Source organism: Heterocephalus glaber, unplaced genomic scaffold (assembly GCF_053883595.1).
Source record: "Heterocephalus glaber isolate CG9 unplaced genomic scaffold, H.glaber_assembly_v1.0 deba00001662, whole genome shotgun sequence".
Classification (NCBI taxonomy): Eukaryota; Metazoa; Chordata; class Mammalia; order Rodentia; family Bathyergidae; genus Heterocephalus; species Heterocephalus glaber.
In genome coordinates, this window is record NW_028258403.1 from 12,167,355 (window position 1) to 12,189,071 (window position 21,717).

The 21,717-nt window shown below is 36.2% G+C and overlaps 1 protein-coding gene and 1 pseudogene across 7 annotated transcripts in view; both read right to left on the reverse strand.

Moving 5' to 3' along the window:
- Strn3 (striatin 3) overlaps window positions 1-21,717 on the reverse strand; it is a 96,248-nt gene that overhangs the window by 57,352 nt on the left and 17,179 nt on the right. The window lies entirely within an intron of this gene.
- LOC147822343 (NADH dehydrogenase [ubiquinone] 1 alpha subcomplex assembly factor 4 pseudogene) overlaps window positions 1-21,717 on the reverse strand; it is a 30,790-nt pseudogene continuing 9,073 nt past the window's right edge. The window contains exon 1 of the transcript XR_015445809.1: window positions 1-21,717. This exon is cut by the window's right edge and continues 9,073 nt beyond it. The product of XR_015445809.1 is annotated as an NADH dehydrogenase [ubiquinone] 1 alpha subcomplex assembly factor 4 pseudogene (transcript).

Sequence of the window (21,717 nt, forward strand, 5' to 3'; positions counted from 1 at the left end):
AAATAAATGTAGACTTAGCACTCAGTAAAGGATCATGGACAATGGACTTTCTAGTTATTCTTATAAGTCATAATATAGCATCATCTCTGCAAATAGAATATTTACTCTTCTCTCTTTTTTTTTGGCACCAGGGATCGAACTCAGGTCCTTGTGCTTGCGCAGCAGGTGGCAAAACCAGAGCTAAATCCCCAGCTCTTCCAAATAGAATATTTAAAAACCAATTTACAAGAAACATTTACAGTGGCATCAAAAAAATGAAAAGTAAGGGCTGGGGATTTAGCTCAGTGGTTCCACTGCCTGCCTCACAAGCTGAGGACCCAGGTTCGATCCCCGGTACCAAAAAAAATAATTAAAAAAAAAAAAGTACCTAAGAATAATACAAACATGTAAGATGTCTGCATGGAAAATTTAGAAATTTAACAATCTCATTAACAACAACCTAAATGGACTAGCAGATGCATTACTACAAAACCATCAATTTTCACCCAAACTGATCAAGAGATTTAATTCTAATCAAACCTTCATGTGTGAGTGAAAGTTTACAAGTTGATTCTAAACTTTACAAAAGAATTCAAACTGTCATGACAGCCATGACAATCTTAATAGGTGAAAGAACTCACTCTAGCTGATATTAAGATACATTATAAAAGACAAAGATTGATAAAAAGAGAGAAAAATGTACCAAAGAAACAGCCCAGAAACAAACTAATGCATCAAAGGTCACATGATTCACAAAAGATGATAGTGCAAAAAGGAAAGAATGGTCACTTCAAAAATACTACTTAAACTAGGAGTGGTGGTGCACACCTGTGATCCCAGCACTTAGGAGGCTGAGGCAGGAAGATCTCCATGAGCTCAAGGCCAGCCTAGCCTACACAGTGAATTCAAGCCAGCTTGAACTACATACCAAGATCCTGGATCAAAAAACAAAAAGCAAAAAACAAAAAAACTACTCAGTAAACAAGGTACCCATATGAGAAAAAAATGAGAATGAACTTGCGTAAAATACAAGTCCAAGAGGATCAGAGATCTAAATGTGAAAGTAGAACAATAATGCTTTTAGAAAATAACATGTATCTTCATGATCTCAGATTAAGGAGAGATTTCTTAAACAAGACAAAAACATCAGCCATAAAGAAAAGGATTAAAATTTTATTACAATAAAATTCTGTAAAGATAAGGCAGAAAGCCAGGTATGGTGGCACTTGCCTATAATCCCAGCTATTCACAAGACCAAGCTGTGGCCAGCTTGGACAAAATTTTTTTAAAAGGCTGGGGATGGGGACAGGGATTTAATTTAGCTCAGGGGTTCTGGCGCCTGCCTCGAAAGCTCAAGGTCCCGAGTTCAATCCCCAGTACCAAAAAAAAAAAAAGGCTGAGGATTTAGTTTAGATTCCCTGGTTTCAATTCCCAGTACAATAGATGATTGATCAATTGATCAATCAATCTAGCAATATATCTGAGACCTGTTTTTGGACAGTCTTTTTAGACAGACTGGAAATGTTTCCATTTTTTAAAAGGTCATAAAACAGTAATGAATAGGCAACAGCGACTCTGCATGGCTCACAGAGCCTAATATATTCACTCTTAAAGTTTGTCATCCTCTTATACTAAGCTCAAACAAAACAGACTTTGAATCAAAAAAACGTTGTAAGAGACAAAGTAAAAAGAGCTGGGAATGCAGCTCAATGCAAAGGCCCCAGGTTCAATCTCCAATATCTCAACACCTCCCAAAAATATAGGCTAATATTCCTTATAAACACTGACTCAAATGTTCTCAAAAAATACTAGCAAATTAAATTCCACAGCATATTAAAAGAACTATACATTTTAACCAAGTGGGATTTGTTTCTGTAATGCAAGCACAATTTAATATATACACGATACCACATTAACAGAACAAAGGGACAAAATCACACAATCATCTTGGTTCATACAGAAAAGGCACTGGACAAAACTTCAACACCTGTTCACAATTTAAAAAAAAAAAAAATCCAGGGCTGGGGATTTAGCTCAGTGGCACCATGCCTGCATAGCAAGCACAAGGTCCTGGGTTCGATCCCCGGTACCAAGGGAAAAAAAAAAGAAAAGAAAAAATCCAACCAACTAGGAATAGAAGTATCTATCTTAGCATAATAAAAGACATACATGAAAACAGCATAGAAAATATCAGATTCAATAATGCAAGATGGAAACTCTTCTCTAAGATTAGAACTAGACAAGGATACCTACTTTTATCCCTTCTACTCAACATAGTACTTAAGTTCTGATTAGACAAGGAAATAAAGAGCAACCAAATTGGAAGGAAGAAGTAAAATCAACTTGTTTGCAGGTGACATTATATAGATACCCTAAAGAATCCACAAAAATGTTAGAATACATACAGTAATACAGAAACACACATTTCTATACACTAGCGACTAACTGAAAAGGAAATTAAAACAATTCCACTTATAACAGCATCAAAAAGATAAAATATTTAAGAATTAAACTGTCCAAGAATGTTAAAGACTTGTAATAATGAAACACAAAACATTGCTGAGAGAAATTAAACATAAACATATCCCATATCCATAGATTTCAAGACAATACTGTTAAAATGTCAGTACTATCCAAAATGACCTATAATTATGTTCTAAGCACTATTCTGCGCATTAATTATATTTCATAATTTTAAAAGGTTAAAAAACCTCACTCGGTTTTTTATTTAAAAAGAAGCATATTTTTATTACGGAGATAAGGTCAAAAGAAAGAAAGAAAAGAAGGTCAAATACTTAGGTCTTTTTGTTAAGAGGAGAAAAAGGTTCTACAATGGAATGTGAGGTTGCTTCATTATAGGACAGACTTGGGCTAGGAGGTTGGCCCAGTGACTAAGCACTTGTCTGGCATGCACAGGCCCTGGGTTTGCAGAGCTGAGGAATGAACGCAGCCCATGCAAGGTAAGAGCTGCACCACTGAGCTACATCCTCAGCAAAGACTTTCTGGGGCACCAAAAATTTCATTTTTTAAAAAAAATTTCTATAATTTAATATGCTAAAATTGAGGAAATAAGCAGGCAAGGGGATGAGAAGTACACATAAAAAAAGTAATTTCGTGATTTTCATTTTGATTCTATTGCTTTCTTGTTTTCAGGAGGAAAGATCTTGACTTCAAAAGTTACAAGATACTTGAGAAGCCAATTTACACCTTCCAGTTTTAAATGGTATTCTTGTACTATTTTCTCAGCAGTTCAGGTTTCTAGATAAAGTTTATGATTATCGAGAAGGGTCAAGGCCTCTACAATGGAAATCTTGCCCTTGGGAATGTTCTTAATATCCATACCAAAGTGATGGCCCTTTGGCAATCTGGATTCCTTTGTCTCTTGCCATGTTTCAGAATCTTTTACCCGCAGAGGTGATACAGGATCTTTGGAATCAACATATACATCTTTCAGTAATGACAGCAGCTTGACATTTTTCCTAGCAATCTCTCTCTTAATTTTCAGATGGTCACTCATCTGCTCTCGCAGGATGCTGCTGGTAGACAGGTGCCTCGGGCCGCAGACGGCTTCATCTTGCTGATTTCCTGTTCTGTTCGGTTCTCTAAGTTGAAATTCCTAATCGCTCAAGGCACCACTGCCCCCATACTCTATAACATGATGCACTCAGGTTCTCCAAAAATTTCATTTTTAATCTGCCCAACTAAGTTAAATAATTCTTTTAATTACTCTAATCTGAAAAGTATGAAAGATGTTAACTTGTTTGCTATATCCAATTTCAGTTGGTAACAAATCTTTTTTTTACTGATTTTCATGATCCTTTTGTTTTGAGGCAGGGTCTCATTACGTAGTCCAGGCTAGTCTGAAACCTGTGATCTTCCTAAGTTTCATGAACTACTGTGATTATAAGTGTGTGCCACCATGACCAGCTTATCTTTTTCCTTTGAATGCAGGTAATGTGTTCATTTGTGACAATATTTTATATATTGTCTGAATTTATTCAACAATTAGAACATAATCATCATATGAGAATTACTATTTACTGATATTTCACAGCGGATAATTTTTAGCTGCAAGACCACTAGAGGTCATCAGTGCAAAACTTTGAAGACTGATTCAACACCTACCAACCTAAATAACAAACATTATTGCAGTTTGTTTCTAAAATAACACTATCTTGCCCAAAATAGTTAATTTGTTCTATTGCAAGATTTTTCTGAAATTATTTAGCCAAAAGCTTACACTAGATAGAAGTGAGTTTTGTTTAATGATTTTAAAACATTCTTTAGCACTTATTTAAGAGCTGAGAAATATTTAGAAACATCAACAGCATTAGGGAGCAAAGTTTAACATTCAAGACATTTAGAAAGAAATTTTTAAATACTTTAAATTTAGGAGCAAGTTAAAGACAAATTCAGGTAATAGCAATTAATAACAAACTGATAATGCTACTATTTAAAATAGTAGGTTCAGGCCAGAGACTTACCTCAGTGGTTTCACAGCCTGCCTTGCAAGGGAAAGGTCCTGAGTTCGATCCCCAGTACCAAAAAAATTAAAATAAAATAAAATAGTAGGTTCTCGGAGCCAGGGATTTAGCTCAGTGGTTCCACTGCCTGCCTCTCAAGTGCAAGGTTTCAAGTCTGATCCCAGGTAGCAAAAAAAAAAAAAAAACAAAAACCCACCATAGTAGGTTCTCAGAAAATGTTAGTATTCTTCCCTTAGTGGCCAAATAAAATTCTGGTATGTGAACTCAAACATATGAATTCAAAGCACTTAAATATTTAGAATTAAGCAAGGTTCACTTTTAAGATAGGAAGGTTACACTGGCATTTTGCACACACAAAACAAAGAATACCAAAAAAAAAAATCACATACAAAGGCTTCAAAACTTAACTAATTGTAAGAATCACCAAGGGGCTCAGATTTTTATTTTTTTATTAGTACCTTTGTAGTACATGTTTGTTTACATTCCTTATGCTGAATTGATTAAATGTATATAATGTATCTTAATTCCTTTTTTCCATCCCTTTTCCCTCCCCTCTGGATCCCGATTGTCTTTTTTTGGTGCAGGTTTGCAACATGTTTATATTACTTGTATAGTTAGTACATGTACATAACACATCTTAATTTATCTCCTTTCCCTCCTCTCCCTCCCCATCTCTTGTCTGTTGATCCCCTTTCCCTTACTTCCTATTATCTTTTTTTTTTTGGTACAGGGGACTGAACTCCAGATCTGCAAGGCAGGCTTGGTGCCACTGAGCTAAATCCCTGGCCCTCCTACTGTCTTTTAATACGCTCTTCATTTGTATTTTAGCTTTCTCATATTAAAAAAATCATGCAATATTTAAGTTTGTGTGACTAATTTATTTCACTTAACATTATGGTCTCAAGATGTATCCATTTTCCTACAAATAACTTCAGTTCATCTTTCTTTATGGCAGAGTAGTCAACTGGGCATATAGGCCACTTCCAAGATTTAGCTATTATGAACTGTGCTGCTATAAACATGATCAATGTAATAATAGTGTCTTTTCACTCTTTTGTGAAAATATCTAGAAGGGCAACAGCTGGGTCAAATGGAATTTCCAGTTTTACTTTTTTGAGGAATCTCCACACTGATTTCCACAGTGGTTGTTATTAGTTTACATTTCCTCCAACGAGAAGGGTTCCTTTTCTTCCACAACCTCTCCAGCATTTGTTATTATTCAATTTCTTGATTATAGTCATTCTTTCTGGGTTAAGATAGAATCTCAGTGTTTTTTTATTTTTAATGTTCATTTCTCTAATGGCCAGTGATCTTGAGCCTCTATTCATATATTTATCAACCATTTGTATTACTACTTCTGTGAAGATTCAATCTTCTGCATTTGGATAGCCAGTTTTCTCAACACCACGTATTTTCCCAGTGTATGTTTTTGGCTCCTTTGTCAAAGATCAAATAGTTCAACGTGCTTGGGGTTATTTCTGCTTCCTCTTTTGTTCCACTGATCCTATCTGTTTTTGTGCCAGTATCATGCATTTTTATCACAGGAGCTTTGTGATATAACTTCACCAAGTCCAGGATTGTGATGCCTCCCACTAAACACACACAAACACACACATCCTACTCTGTAATTCAACGTTGACATAGAACAAATAAACCTTTGCATAACCAATCATCTGGTAATTATAAACAGTCCCCACTTAAAAAAGTACATACATAATTTGTTTTTTCAAGGAGAATGGATACAAGGGATGCTTGCAAAATAAGATTTTTCATTACTTTTCAATTTAATTGATTAGAACTTCAGGGAAAAGGGAAACATAAAGAAAATACTAAAGACATCCAAAAAAGAAATAAAATAGATCTTATTTTTATCTTTTCTTACCATAACACAGACTAAAGCAAGGTTTAGTAAATTATAAAAGAACCATCATCCTCTAAAATCCCAATGTCATTTTACATGGCAATAGTCCTTTAAAACATCACTGATTTTCAACTGAGGGGGTGGCACTGGGACTGAAAGCAGGGGTGCTCTACCATTGAGCTATCTCCCCCGTCCTTTGTTACTGGAGACGTCTGTAGTAGGTCCCAGCCTCCTGCCCAGTGTACGACGAAGGGCTGAAGACTCAAAGACACAATTAAAGAAATAGAGAAATGGGGAGCCAGGACGGCCAGTGCTGAGCAACCAGCAAAGGCTCTGGCCAGTCCAAGCCACTGCTATTTATTGATGACATCTTGGTCAAATTGGGGTAAAAGGGCTGCATGAGGGGACGTGCAGTTGCTATGGACATGTTACTGATGCAGGCAAGGCTTGTAAAGGAAAAGACAAAGTATTCTCAAATTAGGAACAGAGAGAAAACACAGGGTTGTAATTAGAACCTCGTCCTTCTAATTAAGGTTTTAGTTGTGGGAATGGAATTCAGGTGCGAGTTACTCTGACTTTGGCACTTAGGCTTTGGGTGTACTTGCTTCTCAAAACAAGCCAATCGTGCAGTGAACTCTTTATAGCCTGCACTGCAGCTTGGTGTGGGCATAATTGTGACTTTTTTTTTTTTGGTACCAGGGATCAAACTCCGGACCTTGAGCTTGTGAAGCAGGTGGCGGAACCACTGAGATAATTCCCTGGCCCCAAAACACTTTTTGAGACAAGATCTCACTAAACCGTTCAGGCAGGCCTTGAGCTTTATGAAGCCTTCTGTCTCAGCCTCCAGAGTAGCTAGGATTACAGACGTGTATGTACCAATAGGCCTGTCCTCAATTATCAACTTTTAACTGTATAAATTCTCATTCATCTGACATTTGAAGGCATTTAAGCCATGGGTAAGCACATTTTTCCTTCAACACATGAAATAATAAACGATTTTTTGTTTTGGTACTGGGGATCGAACTTGGGACCTTGCACTTGCGAGGCAGGCAGTGGAACCACTGAGCTAAATCCCCAGCCCAAAATAATAAACCATTTTAATGGTACTTTCTAAAATTATGTTTTCCAAAATCTTGACCATCTTTTTGCTGTTGTTTTGTGATGCTAGGGATGGAACTCAGTGACTTGTGCATGCTAGGCACTCTACCTACTACTTATTCAGATCCTCAGCTGTCTCTTAAATGTTATAAATAATATCATATACAAATTCATAAAAATTCCTAAATATTGCAAAAGCCACCAGCATGGTGTTACAGCACCAATTCAGAATCTGCAGAATAATATAATTACACCCCCCCCATGCATCTTAATGATGCATGTTATACTATGGTACTGAGGATTGACAATCCAATTCCTTCTTTCCCCATTCTATTTTCCAGCAAGCTAGCTGAGAATCCAAATTATATCTAAGCTAAGAATACACAGACTCTACTACTTCTAACTTACTTTATTGTGTACCTCTGAAGAGAGAATAAAATTCCTTTTTTTTGGTACTGGGTCTGAACTCAGGGCTTTGCATTTATGAGGCAAGTCCAATGCCACTAAGTTAAATCCTCAGCCCTAAAATTCATTTTAGAATATGGTAGGATATAAATTTTTTTAAATACTTTCATCTTTTGTTTTTACTACTGATAAATCGATTCTTGGGCTAAATGAAAGATTACTGTACTATCATAAAATATGATTGTTTCTATAATATTTTTTATCAGTGAGGAAAAACTTCTTGCTAGAAGGCAGAATTATATTATTAAGACTGCTGTGTTTCTTTCCAGGGCCTCTTGCATTAAAGACAAGCACTTTATCACTGAGCTATTAGATCCCCAGCCCTATTAAGACAGTTTTGCTTCCCAACATGAAGATAACTTAATTGACCATAATAAATTCTCCTCTACTCATATTTTTTAAAGAATCTTTGCCTTAATTTAGTATGTCATTTATCATAGGTGAAATAAGTACTCCCAGGTTTGAGATTAAGAGATTATATATTATATATATAGTCATATACATAATATATAGTCATCCAGTCATTCCATATTTTACATGACATCATTTATTCAGCAAAAAAAATTTTATTGAGGTTTTACATATGCCAGGCATTATTTTGGATATCAGGAATTTATCAGGGAACAGAGGAGAAAAATTCATACTTTTATGAAGCTTATACTCCGATAGCATTTATCTAATGTAACAAATGGTAGAACAAGGACTATTGATTTGGGTTTTTTTTTTTTTTTTTGGTACCAGAGATCGAACTCGGGTCCTTGCGCTTGCAGGGTAGGCGACAGAATCACTGAGCTAAATCTCCAGCCTATACTGATTTGGTTTTAATACTCCAATTTTTCAAATGTAACATTGGACTGACAAATACTTTTCATGCTGCTTGTTAATTCAGATAGTTTTGTGAGGCTGCCTAATTGACTAAGTTCAAAACTCTAATCCAGAGGTGAAGTTAATCTTGTTAACTTTCAGTGTGAAGGGGAACTCCTAACATCATGAGATTGTCTACCCTTGTACGTCCTTACTTCTCTAGCTGTTCAAGCCAGTGGGAAAGTGTTAAGCCTTCTCAGGCCCATTCCCCTTATTCTCAACATAAGCATTTTCTCTCTCAGGAATTCTTAGCTCTAACACCAACTGTGAAACCCAGGGAAAGAAATAATGATCTTACAATGACAGGAGTGAAGGTATAAAATACAAAAGTTCCCTCTTTTTTTATCTTCCTTGTAACTGTGCATAGCTTTACTGGATGGGTGTGTTGAGGGACAGGTTTGCTTCTAAATGCTAATAAACAGGGTTGGACTAAAGGAAGAAAAATGTTGGCCTGCCTTTAGACTGCTTAAGGATCAAAAGAAAATTAAGAGAAAGAGCCAGGAATGATGGCACACTCCTGTAATTTCAGATATTCAGAGGCTAAGACAGGAAGATCAAAAGTTTAAGACCATAATGGTGAGACCCTAGCTCAAAATGAAACTGTAGGGGCTGGGGATGTGGCTCAATGATGCCATGCCTGTCTGGCAAGCGCAAGGTCCCCAGTTCAACAGTCCCCATCAACCCCCCACCCCCGCCACCACCACACAGGGGGCGGGGGCAGGGGGGGTGGGGTGAGACTGTAAAAAGGCTGGAGATGTAGCTCAGAAGTAGAGTATTCACCTAAAATGCACAGGAAAAAAAAAAAAGCCCACTTATCAAGATAAAAAAACTACAAAGGAATAGTCCAAGTTTTTCTTAGAAATTATGTACATTTGGCTGAAACATCTTCAAGAACCCAAGCATTTCTCAGTAATTTGAATGTTATTGTAGTAGCAAGATTTGCAAATAAGACAGTACTTAAAAGGTAATAAACCTCCTACCTGCTATCACTATTGCTACATTTACTTTCTATATTATGCAGAAGGTTCCTTGAAAACAAGCCACATCACTGTATCTCCAGACTAGAGTGATACATAGCATCTTTCAAATCAATTTTGCATCATGCATAATGTGTCAAATAGTTATTTGTTGAATAAACTACTGTTTCCTTAAGTCCAGGAAATAAACAGGAAAAAAAGTGTAATTCTTTCTGCCTCACACATTTTAAAATAATATAGCTCCACTCCTAAACTGAAGGTAACAATACTTTTTTCAGTAGTAAACAATGCTGACTAATTTTAATTTAACACAAGTTTAAACTCTCAAACCAAAGGGGAAAAAATAATGCTGAATTTCCTCAAGCTTTCTCTCCCACTTAATTTATTCTACAATTGCTCTCAATTCTATAAAGCAAGAAGATTCTTTTTTTTCTGCTTTGGCACATCCACTTATTTCAAAGTATGGAAGATGAGTCAAAAACAGTACTTAAGCTCCAATTACCATAACCTTTCCTCCATCTCAACATCTGTATCACATCTTCTATGGTACAATAGGATATATTGTCCTTCAAACACATATTGTGTATTAGTACATACACTATACTAAAACTGATGATACAAAAGGATAGTAAAAGTCCAAAGGAAGAAGAGTAACTAACATAGAGAAAGGTATGGCAGTAGGAAGGAGAAAACACAAAATACAATGCTAGACAGAGGCTAGACAGAGAGGTTAGAACCATGAAGAATTCTGAAGACTACATTAGGAATTTGGGAGAGCCATGGAAAATGAAAAAATAAGAGTGAATCCAAGATTCGCATTCCAAAAAGATTATTCTAGCTACTCACTGTGAACCTCCTTCAAGATTTTTCAACATCTACCCATCTGAATATAATTTTTTCTTACTTCTTGAATTAGTTTCTTAGAATGCCTTGCATATCAAACCAACCTTTAAATTCTCCTTAGCCACATGTTTCTGTATTCGACACTACAAAGTAGCAATCTACTGAGCCAATCTACAACAAAATTAAAGTTCATCAATAAAGAGAGACAAAACAGCAAGACTTGGTTGGAATGCAGATTTATAATTTCTAGAATGTGAAAAAAAATTTTTTTTTTGGTACCAGGAATCAAACTCCAGACCTTGCGCTTGCGAGGCAGGTGGCAGAACCACTGAGCTACATCCCCAGCCCTAGAATGTGAACATTTTTAAAAAGAATAATTAATAGAGAAAATGAAGGCATGGTACAATTAAAGAGCAATCCTGTCATTTCGCTTCTGCTAAGTCTTGAATGGCTCATACACAGCCCCAATTTGCTATTTTCAAAGCTCTCTCCAATCTATCACTGCTCTATTTATTTTTCATGATTCTTCTATATCACTGGTAGCGAACCTATGGAACATGTGCCGCAGCTGGCCTTTTGTTATCAATGAAAGCTCTAAAAGGTTTGCCATCACTCTTCTATATTTTATTTCATGTGCAGTTACCTATCAAGATTTGTACTTCATGGCCACAACATCTTTGTTCACCATTCACAATAGCCAAAAAGCAATAGCTACTCAAGTGTCAACAGATAAATGGACAAACAAAACGTGCTATATTACAATGAAATATTACTCAACCTTAAAAATGATATTGTGACATAAGATATACTATGGATGAAGCTGAAGGATGCTGTTCTGAGGAAAAAAAAAAAAAGTCATAGGAAGAAAAATACTGTATGTTTCCAATTACACCAGGTATCTACAATAGTAAAATTCATTGAAAGAAAAATGATGGTTGCCAGTGGTTAGGAAGGTGTGGAAATGCGGGTTTTTTTGAAATGAGGTTGTTTAATGGGTACAGTTTCAGTTTTGCCATACGAAACATTCTGGAGTTGGTTATAAAACAACGTGAGTATACTCAATACCACTGAATTGTATACTTGGAAAAATGGCAAATTTCGTTATATGTTTTCTATACAATTAAAAAAAAAATACAGTATGACTCATGTATCTATATATTCATTACCTAGATTCCCAAGAGTATCAATGTCTCATCTTATCTTGCTTCATCTCTCCCCTCAATCATGTATTTTAAAGAAATTTTCTGACATATTATCTCACCCAGATATACTTCAGTATATATTGCTAACAAATAAGGATATTTCATTTACATGGCCAAAAACCTAATAAAATTAACAAAAACTTTAATATTACCAAATATCTAGTTCGTATTCATATCTCACCAAGTATCTCACAAATGTCTTTTTATAAATGATTTTTATAAAATCAGGATCCAAGTAAGATTTACATGTTGCATTTGGTTATGTCTCTTAAATGTGAAGAATCTTAATAGCACAAAAAATTGTTTATTGATGGAAAACTGCCAGGTGTGATGGCACCATAATCCCACCTACTCTAATCCCAACTACTCAGGGAGGCTAAGGCAGAAGGAAGGCAAGTTTGAATCCCACCTGGGCAATCTTTAGCATAGCAGCAAGTTCTTATCTCAAAACAAAAACAAGGAGGGGGGACTGGGGATGTAGTTCAATGCAAAGGCAGGAGTCAATCCCTAGCACCACAAAAATAAAATTTTAAAAAGGAGTACTCAACCACTGAAGACGGAAAGACGCAGAATTGTTTAACACTCATGTCCCCAAGCATTTTAGATAAGGGATACTCAATCGGTAGCAAATTTAGGAATCACTAATCATTTGCAAATTATCTTCTTTCCTTCTAAATCCCTTAACTTTTTGCCCATTACACTTCCTTAAATCAATTCTTTCACTCTTACTGGGAATAACTGCAGATTCACATGGTTTGTCAGTGAATGCTACATAATTATGGATGAATAACTATTTTAAGTAACTAGAATAGGTATCTCAAAGGTTGCTAAGTATTTAAGCACTTTTTCCTCCAAGATCACCTACAAATTAAAGTTAGAGGGGTTTGGAGAGAACAAAAAATAAATATATTTAACAAATGTGTCCTGGGCAGCCACAAGGTGCCTACTGTTGACAAGAATAAATACAATTACAATTCACACTAAAATATCGGAATCTAAATAAACATGGCTTGAAAGGCTCCATGAAAGTTTTTCATATACATAAATGTCTTAATATATATCCTAAACATATCTACATTACAAAAACTGATTCTAAACCCCCTAAAATTACTAAAAGCTTAAAGCATTGTATTTTGCTTGTTTTTAAGACAGGATCTCATTATGAAGTTCGGGGTGGGCTTGAACTCACTTTGATCTTCTGCCTCAATTTTCTGGGGGCTAGGATTACAGGCATGTGCTACCACACCAGGCTTAATGCACTGTATTTTAAAATTACAAAAATGGTAAGAATGTATTGTTTCTATTCTGCATACTAAAGAATCTCTCTCACAACCACACTAATAATGCAGCAGCCAGTGTACTCATGACAAAAGCCAAATCATGTCATTCCTCTATAGTCAAAATCCTGCAGAATGCACCTCATTCACAGTAACAAAGTCCTCAAATGGCTTACATGAGCCCTAATTATACGGCTTATCACCCAGATCTCCTTTTCCACTATTCTACTACTTCACTCCACCGTCATCTACATCAGTTGCCTTCCTAGTTTTTGAACACATCAAGCACCTGTCTCAGAGCCTGTGCATTAGCTGCCTGCTTTAACAGTGAACTTTTTCCCCTGATATGTCCATATAACTCCCTTACAAAACCTCTGCTGAAGCACCATGTTCTCAATGATAACCTATCCTAAAACCATCTTTTCAAAAACTACGAACTGTCCTACATCCCCACTTACTCTCAAACCCTCTCTATCCTACTCTTATTTTCCTTCATTTCTGCCTTTTAGTTTGGCTGGGAATAAGAATTCAGTCAAGGGCCAGGGATTTAGGTCAGTGGCGCCACAATGTGCTGCCTGCCTCACAAGCATAAGGTCCTGAGTTCCATCCCTGGTAACAAAAAATCAAAACAAACAAACAAATGAATTCAGTCAAATTCTTTTTCCTCATCACTATCTCCTTTTCACTTTCAGGAAGCTTTCTCTACAGTTGATTATTTTTCTTAATATTTTTGTTGGAAGTTTAACATCTGTTCAAATTTGGACCTTTTTGAGGATAACTTTATAATTGAAAAGGTCTTGAATGCTCATATTTGTCTTCACTCCTGGGAAATTTTTGGCCTATATTCAAACACTGCCTTATTATTTCTCTTATTCATAACCCTACATTGGTTATTCTTCTCTACCAAAAAACAAAACAAAACAAAAAAACCTTCCAGGTTTTTTGGCAATGTGGCCTTCACCTATCCATGCATCATACTTCTCTGGGCCTAAACATGTGCCATTCCTTGAATTAACGAGGTTCTACCATGTGTTCTGTGTCCTTTGTACAGGGGCTACAAATTACTTTTTCCTCTTATCACAGTTTTAATCATTTCCAAACAATAATTCTTATTTATTAATAAAAATTCAGTAATATAGCTATATTTATCTTTTATCGTTTGTCTCCTCCCATTGCCATGCCCCAGAAGAATCTAAGGATACAGGACCAGGGATACTGCACTGTCCGGTTCAGTGTTAGATCCAAAGGATTTAGGTTAATTAAATCTATGCCAACACATAACATAAACCTGAAAATAAACTGTATACATACAGATCTTATATAAACATAAAACCAAAAAAACCCAAAAAAACTAAAAACTAAACTTCCAAATAAAATATAACAAGTTATATATTTAAAAGAATGAGCCAGGCATGGGTGGCGGTGCACACCTGTAATCCCAGCCCTCGGGAGGCTGAGGCAGGAGGATCAATGGGAGATCGAGGCCAGCCTGAACTATGTAGTGAGTTCAAGGCCAGCATAGACTACATGGTGAAATCCTATCTCAAAAAACCAAATCAAACAAAAAAGAAAAACCCAGTATTGCTTGCACCATCACAAACATAAATACAAATGCGAGTTCTGACCCCAAAGTCAAGTGACAATCATGATACCAATGATCTAGAATATGTTTAAGATAATCCACCACTGAAATACAAATTTTAAAATTCTAACAGCATCTGGACTTCATTTAAAAATCTTATTCACTGTATGATCCTGTCAGCAAATTAATAGTGAAGAGTTTCCATTACCTGATAATTCAGTCATTAGGAAGAAGTTTCCAAAGTTAACTGTGGAATCATCTTCCAGGAAGGTTAAAAATAAATTTGATTCAACTATCTAAAGTGATATAACTCCAGAAGTAGACTATTATGGTGGTTATTAAAACATCTGCATATTGTTAAATATTGTTCCCAGGAGCAAAAATATGACTCTACAGGCCATTTAAAAACAAACGAACAGGGGCCGGGGATTTAGCTCAGTGGTTTTGACACCTGCTGCACAAGCGCAAGGACCCAAGTTCGATCCCAGGTACCAACAAACAAACAAACACACACACCGTCTAGCTGCTCAGTTTTAGAACTGTCTTAGAAATTATAAGAAATTAATTACCAAGAGATGGAGGAAAAAGGAAGGGAGGTGAGGGGAAGGGGATATAGTAAGAATTACGATGTGTTATGTATGGATGTCAACTCCCTATAATAAATGTGATCATTATGTACTGCAAACATATTCTAATAAAAATAAAAATTTAAAAATTAAATGAAAGAATGGGCATTGATAAAAGGGCACTAGCTTGGATGTCTGGAGATCTATATTCCAATCCTTGCCACTAACTAGCTTTATAAACCTTTATTTCTTATTCTCAGCTTTCTCATGTGAAATGAGATTGCTGAAGTAGATGTCTTCTTCAGATCTGCTAGCTACGCATTTCAATTAGATGACATTTCTAGTACTAAAATAAAAGTCAACTCATTTACACACATCAAAACAAAAACATTGTGTTTTTCAAAAACACCTTAGGAAGAACTATTTTATTAAGATGCACAGAACTTCAATCATGTTTCAGATTCTCCATAAGAAAAACTAATTTGTTTTTTAAATGCCACAATTTTTAAAAACTAAAAAAATAAGTAAATCATAATCAGAAGAAATCATATAAAGATATATATAGCAGATATTGTGAGGTACTGCTCATATTCCCCCTTCTGAAATGAAGGATTTATTGTCCAAGCTGCTGGGAGCACTACTTGAAAACAGCCCTCAGCTGTTGGTTCTCTTCAGGAATTGCCTCAGCAAAATTCAGCTGCCTTTCCAAGTGGCCTTCATTCAATGACTGATTACAGGATCAAATAGCCCTACCCCTTGTCCTAACAGGACAACTCTGACAGCTACACCAGCTACAAAGTTACTAACTGGGGTCAATTGAGTTTCTGGTCAATACTGCATTGCAGCTCTATTCCTTCTTTGATTCCAACAGGATTCTCTAATAAAGTTCTTACATGCTAACGGCTGTCTCAGTTAACTACCCTAAGGTACCTAACTTGCAAGCACTGACAAGGGGATGGTTTAGGAAGCAGGCTTTCAAGTGAAGTTGGGTCACCAAGTGACAAAGAGAAAACCCCATTACTGGTGATTAGTAGAACAGAGAGCCCCCAGCAAGAAGCAACAGTGGAAGTGATAAAACTTTCACTTCTGGTCAACTAGGTAGTTTTCTAGTGGAAGAGGATGTAGAAGCTGTCAAATCTTTTCTATAAAGGGCCACACAGTAAACATCTTACCTGGGCTTTGCACTATTTCATAGGCTTCTTTTGTTTTGTTTTGCATCTCTTTAAAAAAAAGGGCCACCATAAAGGCAGATACTCTGGAATGTATTTGGCCTGCAAGCCATAGTTTGCCAACCTCTTCTCCTGAGGTGAATGAATTAGGTATCTTTGAAACAGGAGGAAAATGGCAATTTCTGTATTGGACTGTGAAATTAGGTTGCTGTTCCTAAAGGCAATTGACCCTTTGAAAAAACACAAAAAGTATGAGTAACAGGTAATGAAAAATGAAATGAGAAACTAAGAAGATTCTTTGGTAGAATAAAAAGACACTCATCTCTAAGAAGCAAGAGGCCAGAAAAGGCTAAGGACCAGGACAAAAGATATAACCATAACAGAGAGGGTAGCAGAGAGCCAAAGTCAGGCAAATTCTCAATCTAGACACATTTGTTATGGCAAGGTTAAGGCTGGCACATGAAAAAGGAAAGAATTAAAATCCGGATAAATGGAATGAGGACACAAGCTTATTAACTTGAAAATCTTCAACTCTCAATGTAGTGTGTACATGTATTCTTTCTTTGGTATATTATTCCTTCATATTTGAAACACCTTTCTGGCTGGAGATGTCCCCTCATGGGCTAGTCTATTTTAAAAGAGCAAGGGCTAAGCAGGGAGCCTGCCTTTGAAACTAACCATTCCAAAGTCACACCTTCTCTATCAGGCTTGTACACCCCAGGTGGTAATATTCCATTGCCTTAATCATTCTAGTGCCAAGTATTACACAACTGGGAACCATCCCTACCTAGAGCCCTCCAAAATTATTCAAACTAGCCAATCCTAAACTATTTATCTTTACTTGCCTTACCTTTTTTGTAGAAACTCAACAAAGATTCTGGCTTTGCCTTGCCTTCCCTTCCTTTCTTTCCTTTCTTTCCCTTCACATCTTCTGCCTCCTGACCCCCCTAGAAGGCCCTGCATGGCATGCTGTGCCACCTGTCTGTAGAATCTGAGAATATCATAAACCTTGTTTTCTTGAGCCTCTCCTGTGTCTCTTCTTGTGGGCTTTCCTGACAAACCATTTCATAAAAGAACACAAAACACCTTGGATCTTTTGACGTATCTAAGCTTGGAGAAGGAACTTACACATCCTTTACTAATGAATGGTGTTTCTTCCATCCTTGCTTTTACAGTAACGAAGAGGGTCAGTAAAAATGGCACAGTGAAGAACTCTGAAATCCACACCTATATAAAAGTAACACAGAACACTGCCAAAAATTGTAATAATTAAAAATAACAGAACTGTACAACTTAACCAAAAAATTGAGGCAATCCGAGGAGTATTTATTCAACAAATAACAGTTGAATCTTGATAAGTACAACAAGCTTACGGCGTTTTACCTTGCTATATTCCCATTTTATTCCTTCCCAGTTCCACACCATAAAAACCAATAGCCCACAGTTAACAGTGAAAGCTAGCAGACGCTAGTGGGAGCACCGAACAGAGATGGGGTTCCTCCAAAACTCCAGTCCCAAAGACTTGTCTGGCGGTTCAGAGCTGGTGGTAGAAGGCTGTATTAGCAAAACTGCCTTTATCTGCACTGAAGTCATCCAGTGCAAGCAGGCTTTTCTGTGGGAATCTTTGGTCAAAAACAATTAGAGGCAACTGCCCAAATCTTGGTCTGCCTATGGTAGTTGATACTGAGATAAACAAAAGACTAAAAAGCATACTCAAAACACTGAGAAATGAGGTATCTGTAAGAGGCTCTCAAAGTTTCAAAATACTCTGGAATTCTGGAAAGCCAAGCTTATGCACAGCATTATGTACTTCCTCAAGAAAGACCAGATAAATTCTTACACTCTCACCTCTAGCCAATCTTGAGGCTCTGAAAAAGCAGGAAATTAAAGCTAAGGTAGAATTGTAAACTGGCCAGCTAAACTTGAAGTCATGACTCAACACACAATTAAGACCCCTTGGCAAAGACTGGAAGACTTTCATGTTTTAGGCATCCAAGGAAATCTCTGCTTACTCATTAGCTTCTCTGCCGATTCACAGTGTAATCATTAAACTAACTCAAGAGATTTTAGTAACCACACACACAACAAAATATACTGACTTTATACAGAATTAGTTCAGCAAACAAATAGTAATAAATAATCCTGAGGAGGGGGAGAATTTCATTTCCAGTTACCATATTATTTATACATAAAAAGACAGGCAGAGAGGCAGAGACAGAGCAGAGATGGGGAAGTATGAGGGTGAAACTCAGTGGCAGAGTTTGTTCACTGGGTATAAGGTGTTGGGTTCTATTCCCCAGCACTGCCCTCCACCAAGTCCATTCATTAGTCAACAAAAAATTACTAGGCATGCAAGAAACAAATATGGCATATACACAAGGGGAAAACAAAGTCAATATAAATAGTTTCTAAGGAAGCCAAAACACTGAACTCAGACTAAGAATTATGAAGGCCGGGGATTTAGCTCAGCAGCACAGCACCTGCCTGACAAACATGAGGTCCTGCATTCAATCCCTGGTACCAAAAAAAAAAAAAAAAAAGATAACCATGAAAAAGGACCAAGTAGAAATTCTAGACTTGAGAAGTAAAATAGAAATTAAAAACTTAATAGAACGGTCCATGTCTTTAATCCCAGGACTCAGAAGACTGAAGCAGGAGGACTGTAGCAAAGTTCAAAGCCACCCTAGGCTACACAGTGAGTTCAAGGCCAGACTGGACTACAACAAGACCTGTCTCAAAAAACAACTCAATAGAGGGGCTTAACGGCAGATTAAACAAGCAGAAGAAGGAATCAGCCAACTTCAAAATAGATCAACTGAGATTTTATAGTTGAGAAACAAAAAGAAAAATGAACAAACCTTAGAAACCTGTAAGATACCATCAAGTACACTAATTTATGTAAAGTGGGAATAAAGGAAGTAAAAATAACAAAACTATTTGAAGAAATTATTGGCTAAACTGTCCAAAAATTTGATGAAAAACATTAACCTACACATTTAAGAAGCTGAATGAATTACAAAGTATGATAAACTCAATGAGATCCACACCAAGATATACCATACTTAAAACATCAAAAGCCAATGAAAAAGAAAATCTTAAAAACATGAGAACTGACTCATTGCAGACAAAAGATCTTAAGATAAATGGCTAAATCCCCATTAGAAACCATGATGGCAGTGAGATGATATATTCAAAGTGCTGAAGGAAAAATGATTATCAACATCCAACAAAACTATCTTTCAAAAATGAAGGAAAGGGGGCCAGGGATTTAGCTCAGTGGTTCGGCCGCCTGCCTCACAAGCGCAAGGACCCAAGTTCGATCCCCAGTACCAAAAAAAATGAAGGAAAAGGGCTGGGGATTTAGCTCAGTGGTATTGCCACCTGCCTTCTTGCAAGCAGAAGGTCCCGAGTTCGATCCCTGGTACCAAAAAAAAAAAAAAAGAAGGAAAAATTAAAATGTTCCCAGATAAAACACAACTTCAAAAAACTTGCTGCTAGTAGAATTTCTCTAAAAGAAGTATTAAAGGAAGTCTTTCAGGCTGTAAGGACACCAGTCAGTAATTCATATCCACACAAAAACTAAAGGGCACCAGTGTAGGTAACTTCATAGTTAATCATAAAAGACAGCATAAATGTATTTCTGCTAAGTTTTTCTTCCAGATTTATAAGACAACTCCACTAAGCAATAATTAGAAACCTGTTGACTATGTATAAATAGATAAATGTAATTGGCAAGATAACAGCACAAAGAACAAAGAATGAAGGTTTACATGACCAATTTTTATAAATGATTGTAATTCAACAGGTACTAATCCAAACTACATTGTTGTAAATTAAGATGTTAACTGCAATTCCCAGGACAACCACTAAGAAAAATTTTTTTAAAACAAAGTAAAAAAAGAGTTAAAATGGTACAACAGAAAATACCCTATTTATGCAAAAGAAAGCAGTAATGGAGGATGCAAGAAAACAAAAGAATTTCCAGGGATCCTACTTAAATAGTAACTCTTAGGTATCAATCCACTACTTATCAACCTTCTCTGCTTTATTGTCCTCTATAGCATTTATCACCATTTGACATTATTTTCTTTCTCTACCCACCAGAACTTAAGCTCCAACAAGGAAAAGGCTTTACCTTGTTTACAGAGCCTGGTGCCACAGTAAGTGCTGAATAAAATGAGTAAACCACATACCACTGATAAGTAACATACTACTGATAAGCCTTGTAAGAACAGAAAAGTCCTTCTCATTTTAAGAGCAGCTTGAGAAACGGAAATGTGCACATACACAATTTATAGATTTGGTAGCAAAAATATAAAGAACCCCCAATCTGATGGGATTCAAATACATTTCCTGTTAGGTAGGAGGTAAAGACATATGATGAGTCACAGACAGATCTGATAGGGTTGAAGGTTTATAGAGTAGCCAGCAACTTTGGATGCTAGTGTTGAAAATAATGCCTGAGTCAGATTCAAATTCTGGTATATTTACTAGGAGTTACAGCCTTTTATCAGTAGTCACGTGAAACTGTCCATCAATAATTCATGCATTCTTAGAATTTTAAAGTGTTAAAATTTTAACAGAACTAAAAATAACTTAAGGACCTGAACTTAGATTTTGAGAAAAGGACTATAGCAGATGAAAAAGAGAAGAATCACCTAAGCATTGAATTTTTCAATTTCATTATCAAGTAACAAGAAGTCATAGCAAAGGAATTGAAAGCAGGGCTTCAAAGAGATATTTATACACCTATGTTCACAGCAACATTATTTACAATAGTTAAACTGTAAAAACAACTTAAATTCCCACCAACAAGTGAACACATAAAGAAAAGGTGATATACAAATACAACAGAATATTATTCTGCCTGAAAAAGGAAATTCTGACACACTAGCTAGGATGTCTGAACATTGAAGAATTAATGCTAAGTGAAAACACTTAGCACTAATTCACTGAAAGATAAATATTGCAATGAATCCAGGTATATGAAGTACTGAATCTAATACCACTAAAGTGTACCTTTAAAAATGGTTAAGACAGTAATTTTATGTTGTATGTATTTTACCACTATAAAATATTGAAGAAAATTTTAATCCATGCTGGATATAGACATATTGCAAAACCTAGAACCATAATGTTTCTAGAAGAAAAATTTGCTGGTAAAGAGAGGGTTTCTTATATAGGCACCACACACCCACCCCACCCACCCCCACACACCAAAACTACTATTTAAAAAATTGATAAACTGAAATATATAAAAAATTTTAAAGACTCTAGGGAGAAACTTGTCACACACTAATAAAGATGTAAGAAAGAGAATTGTAGCCGTGTGTGGTGGTGCACAACTGTA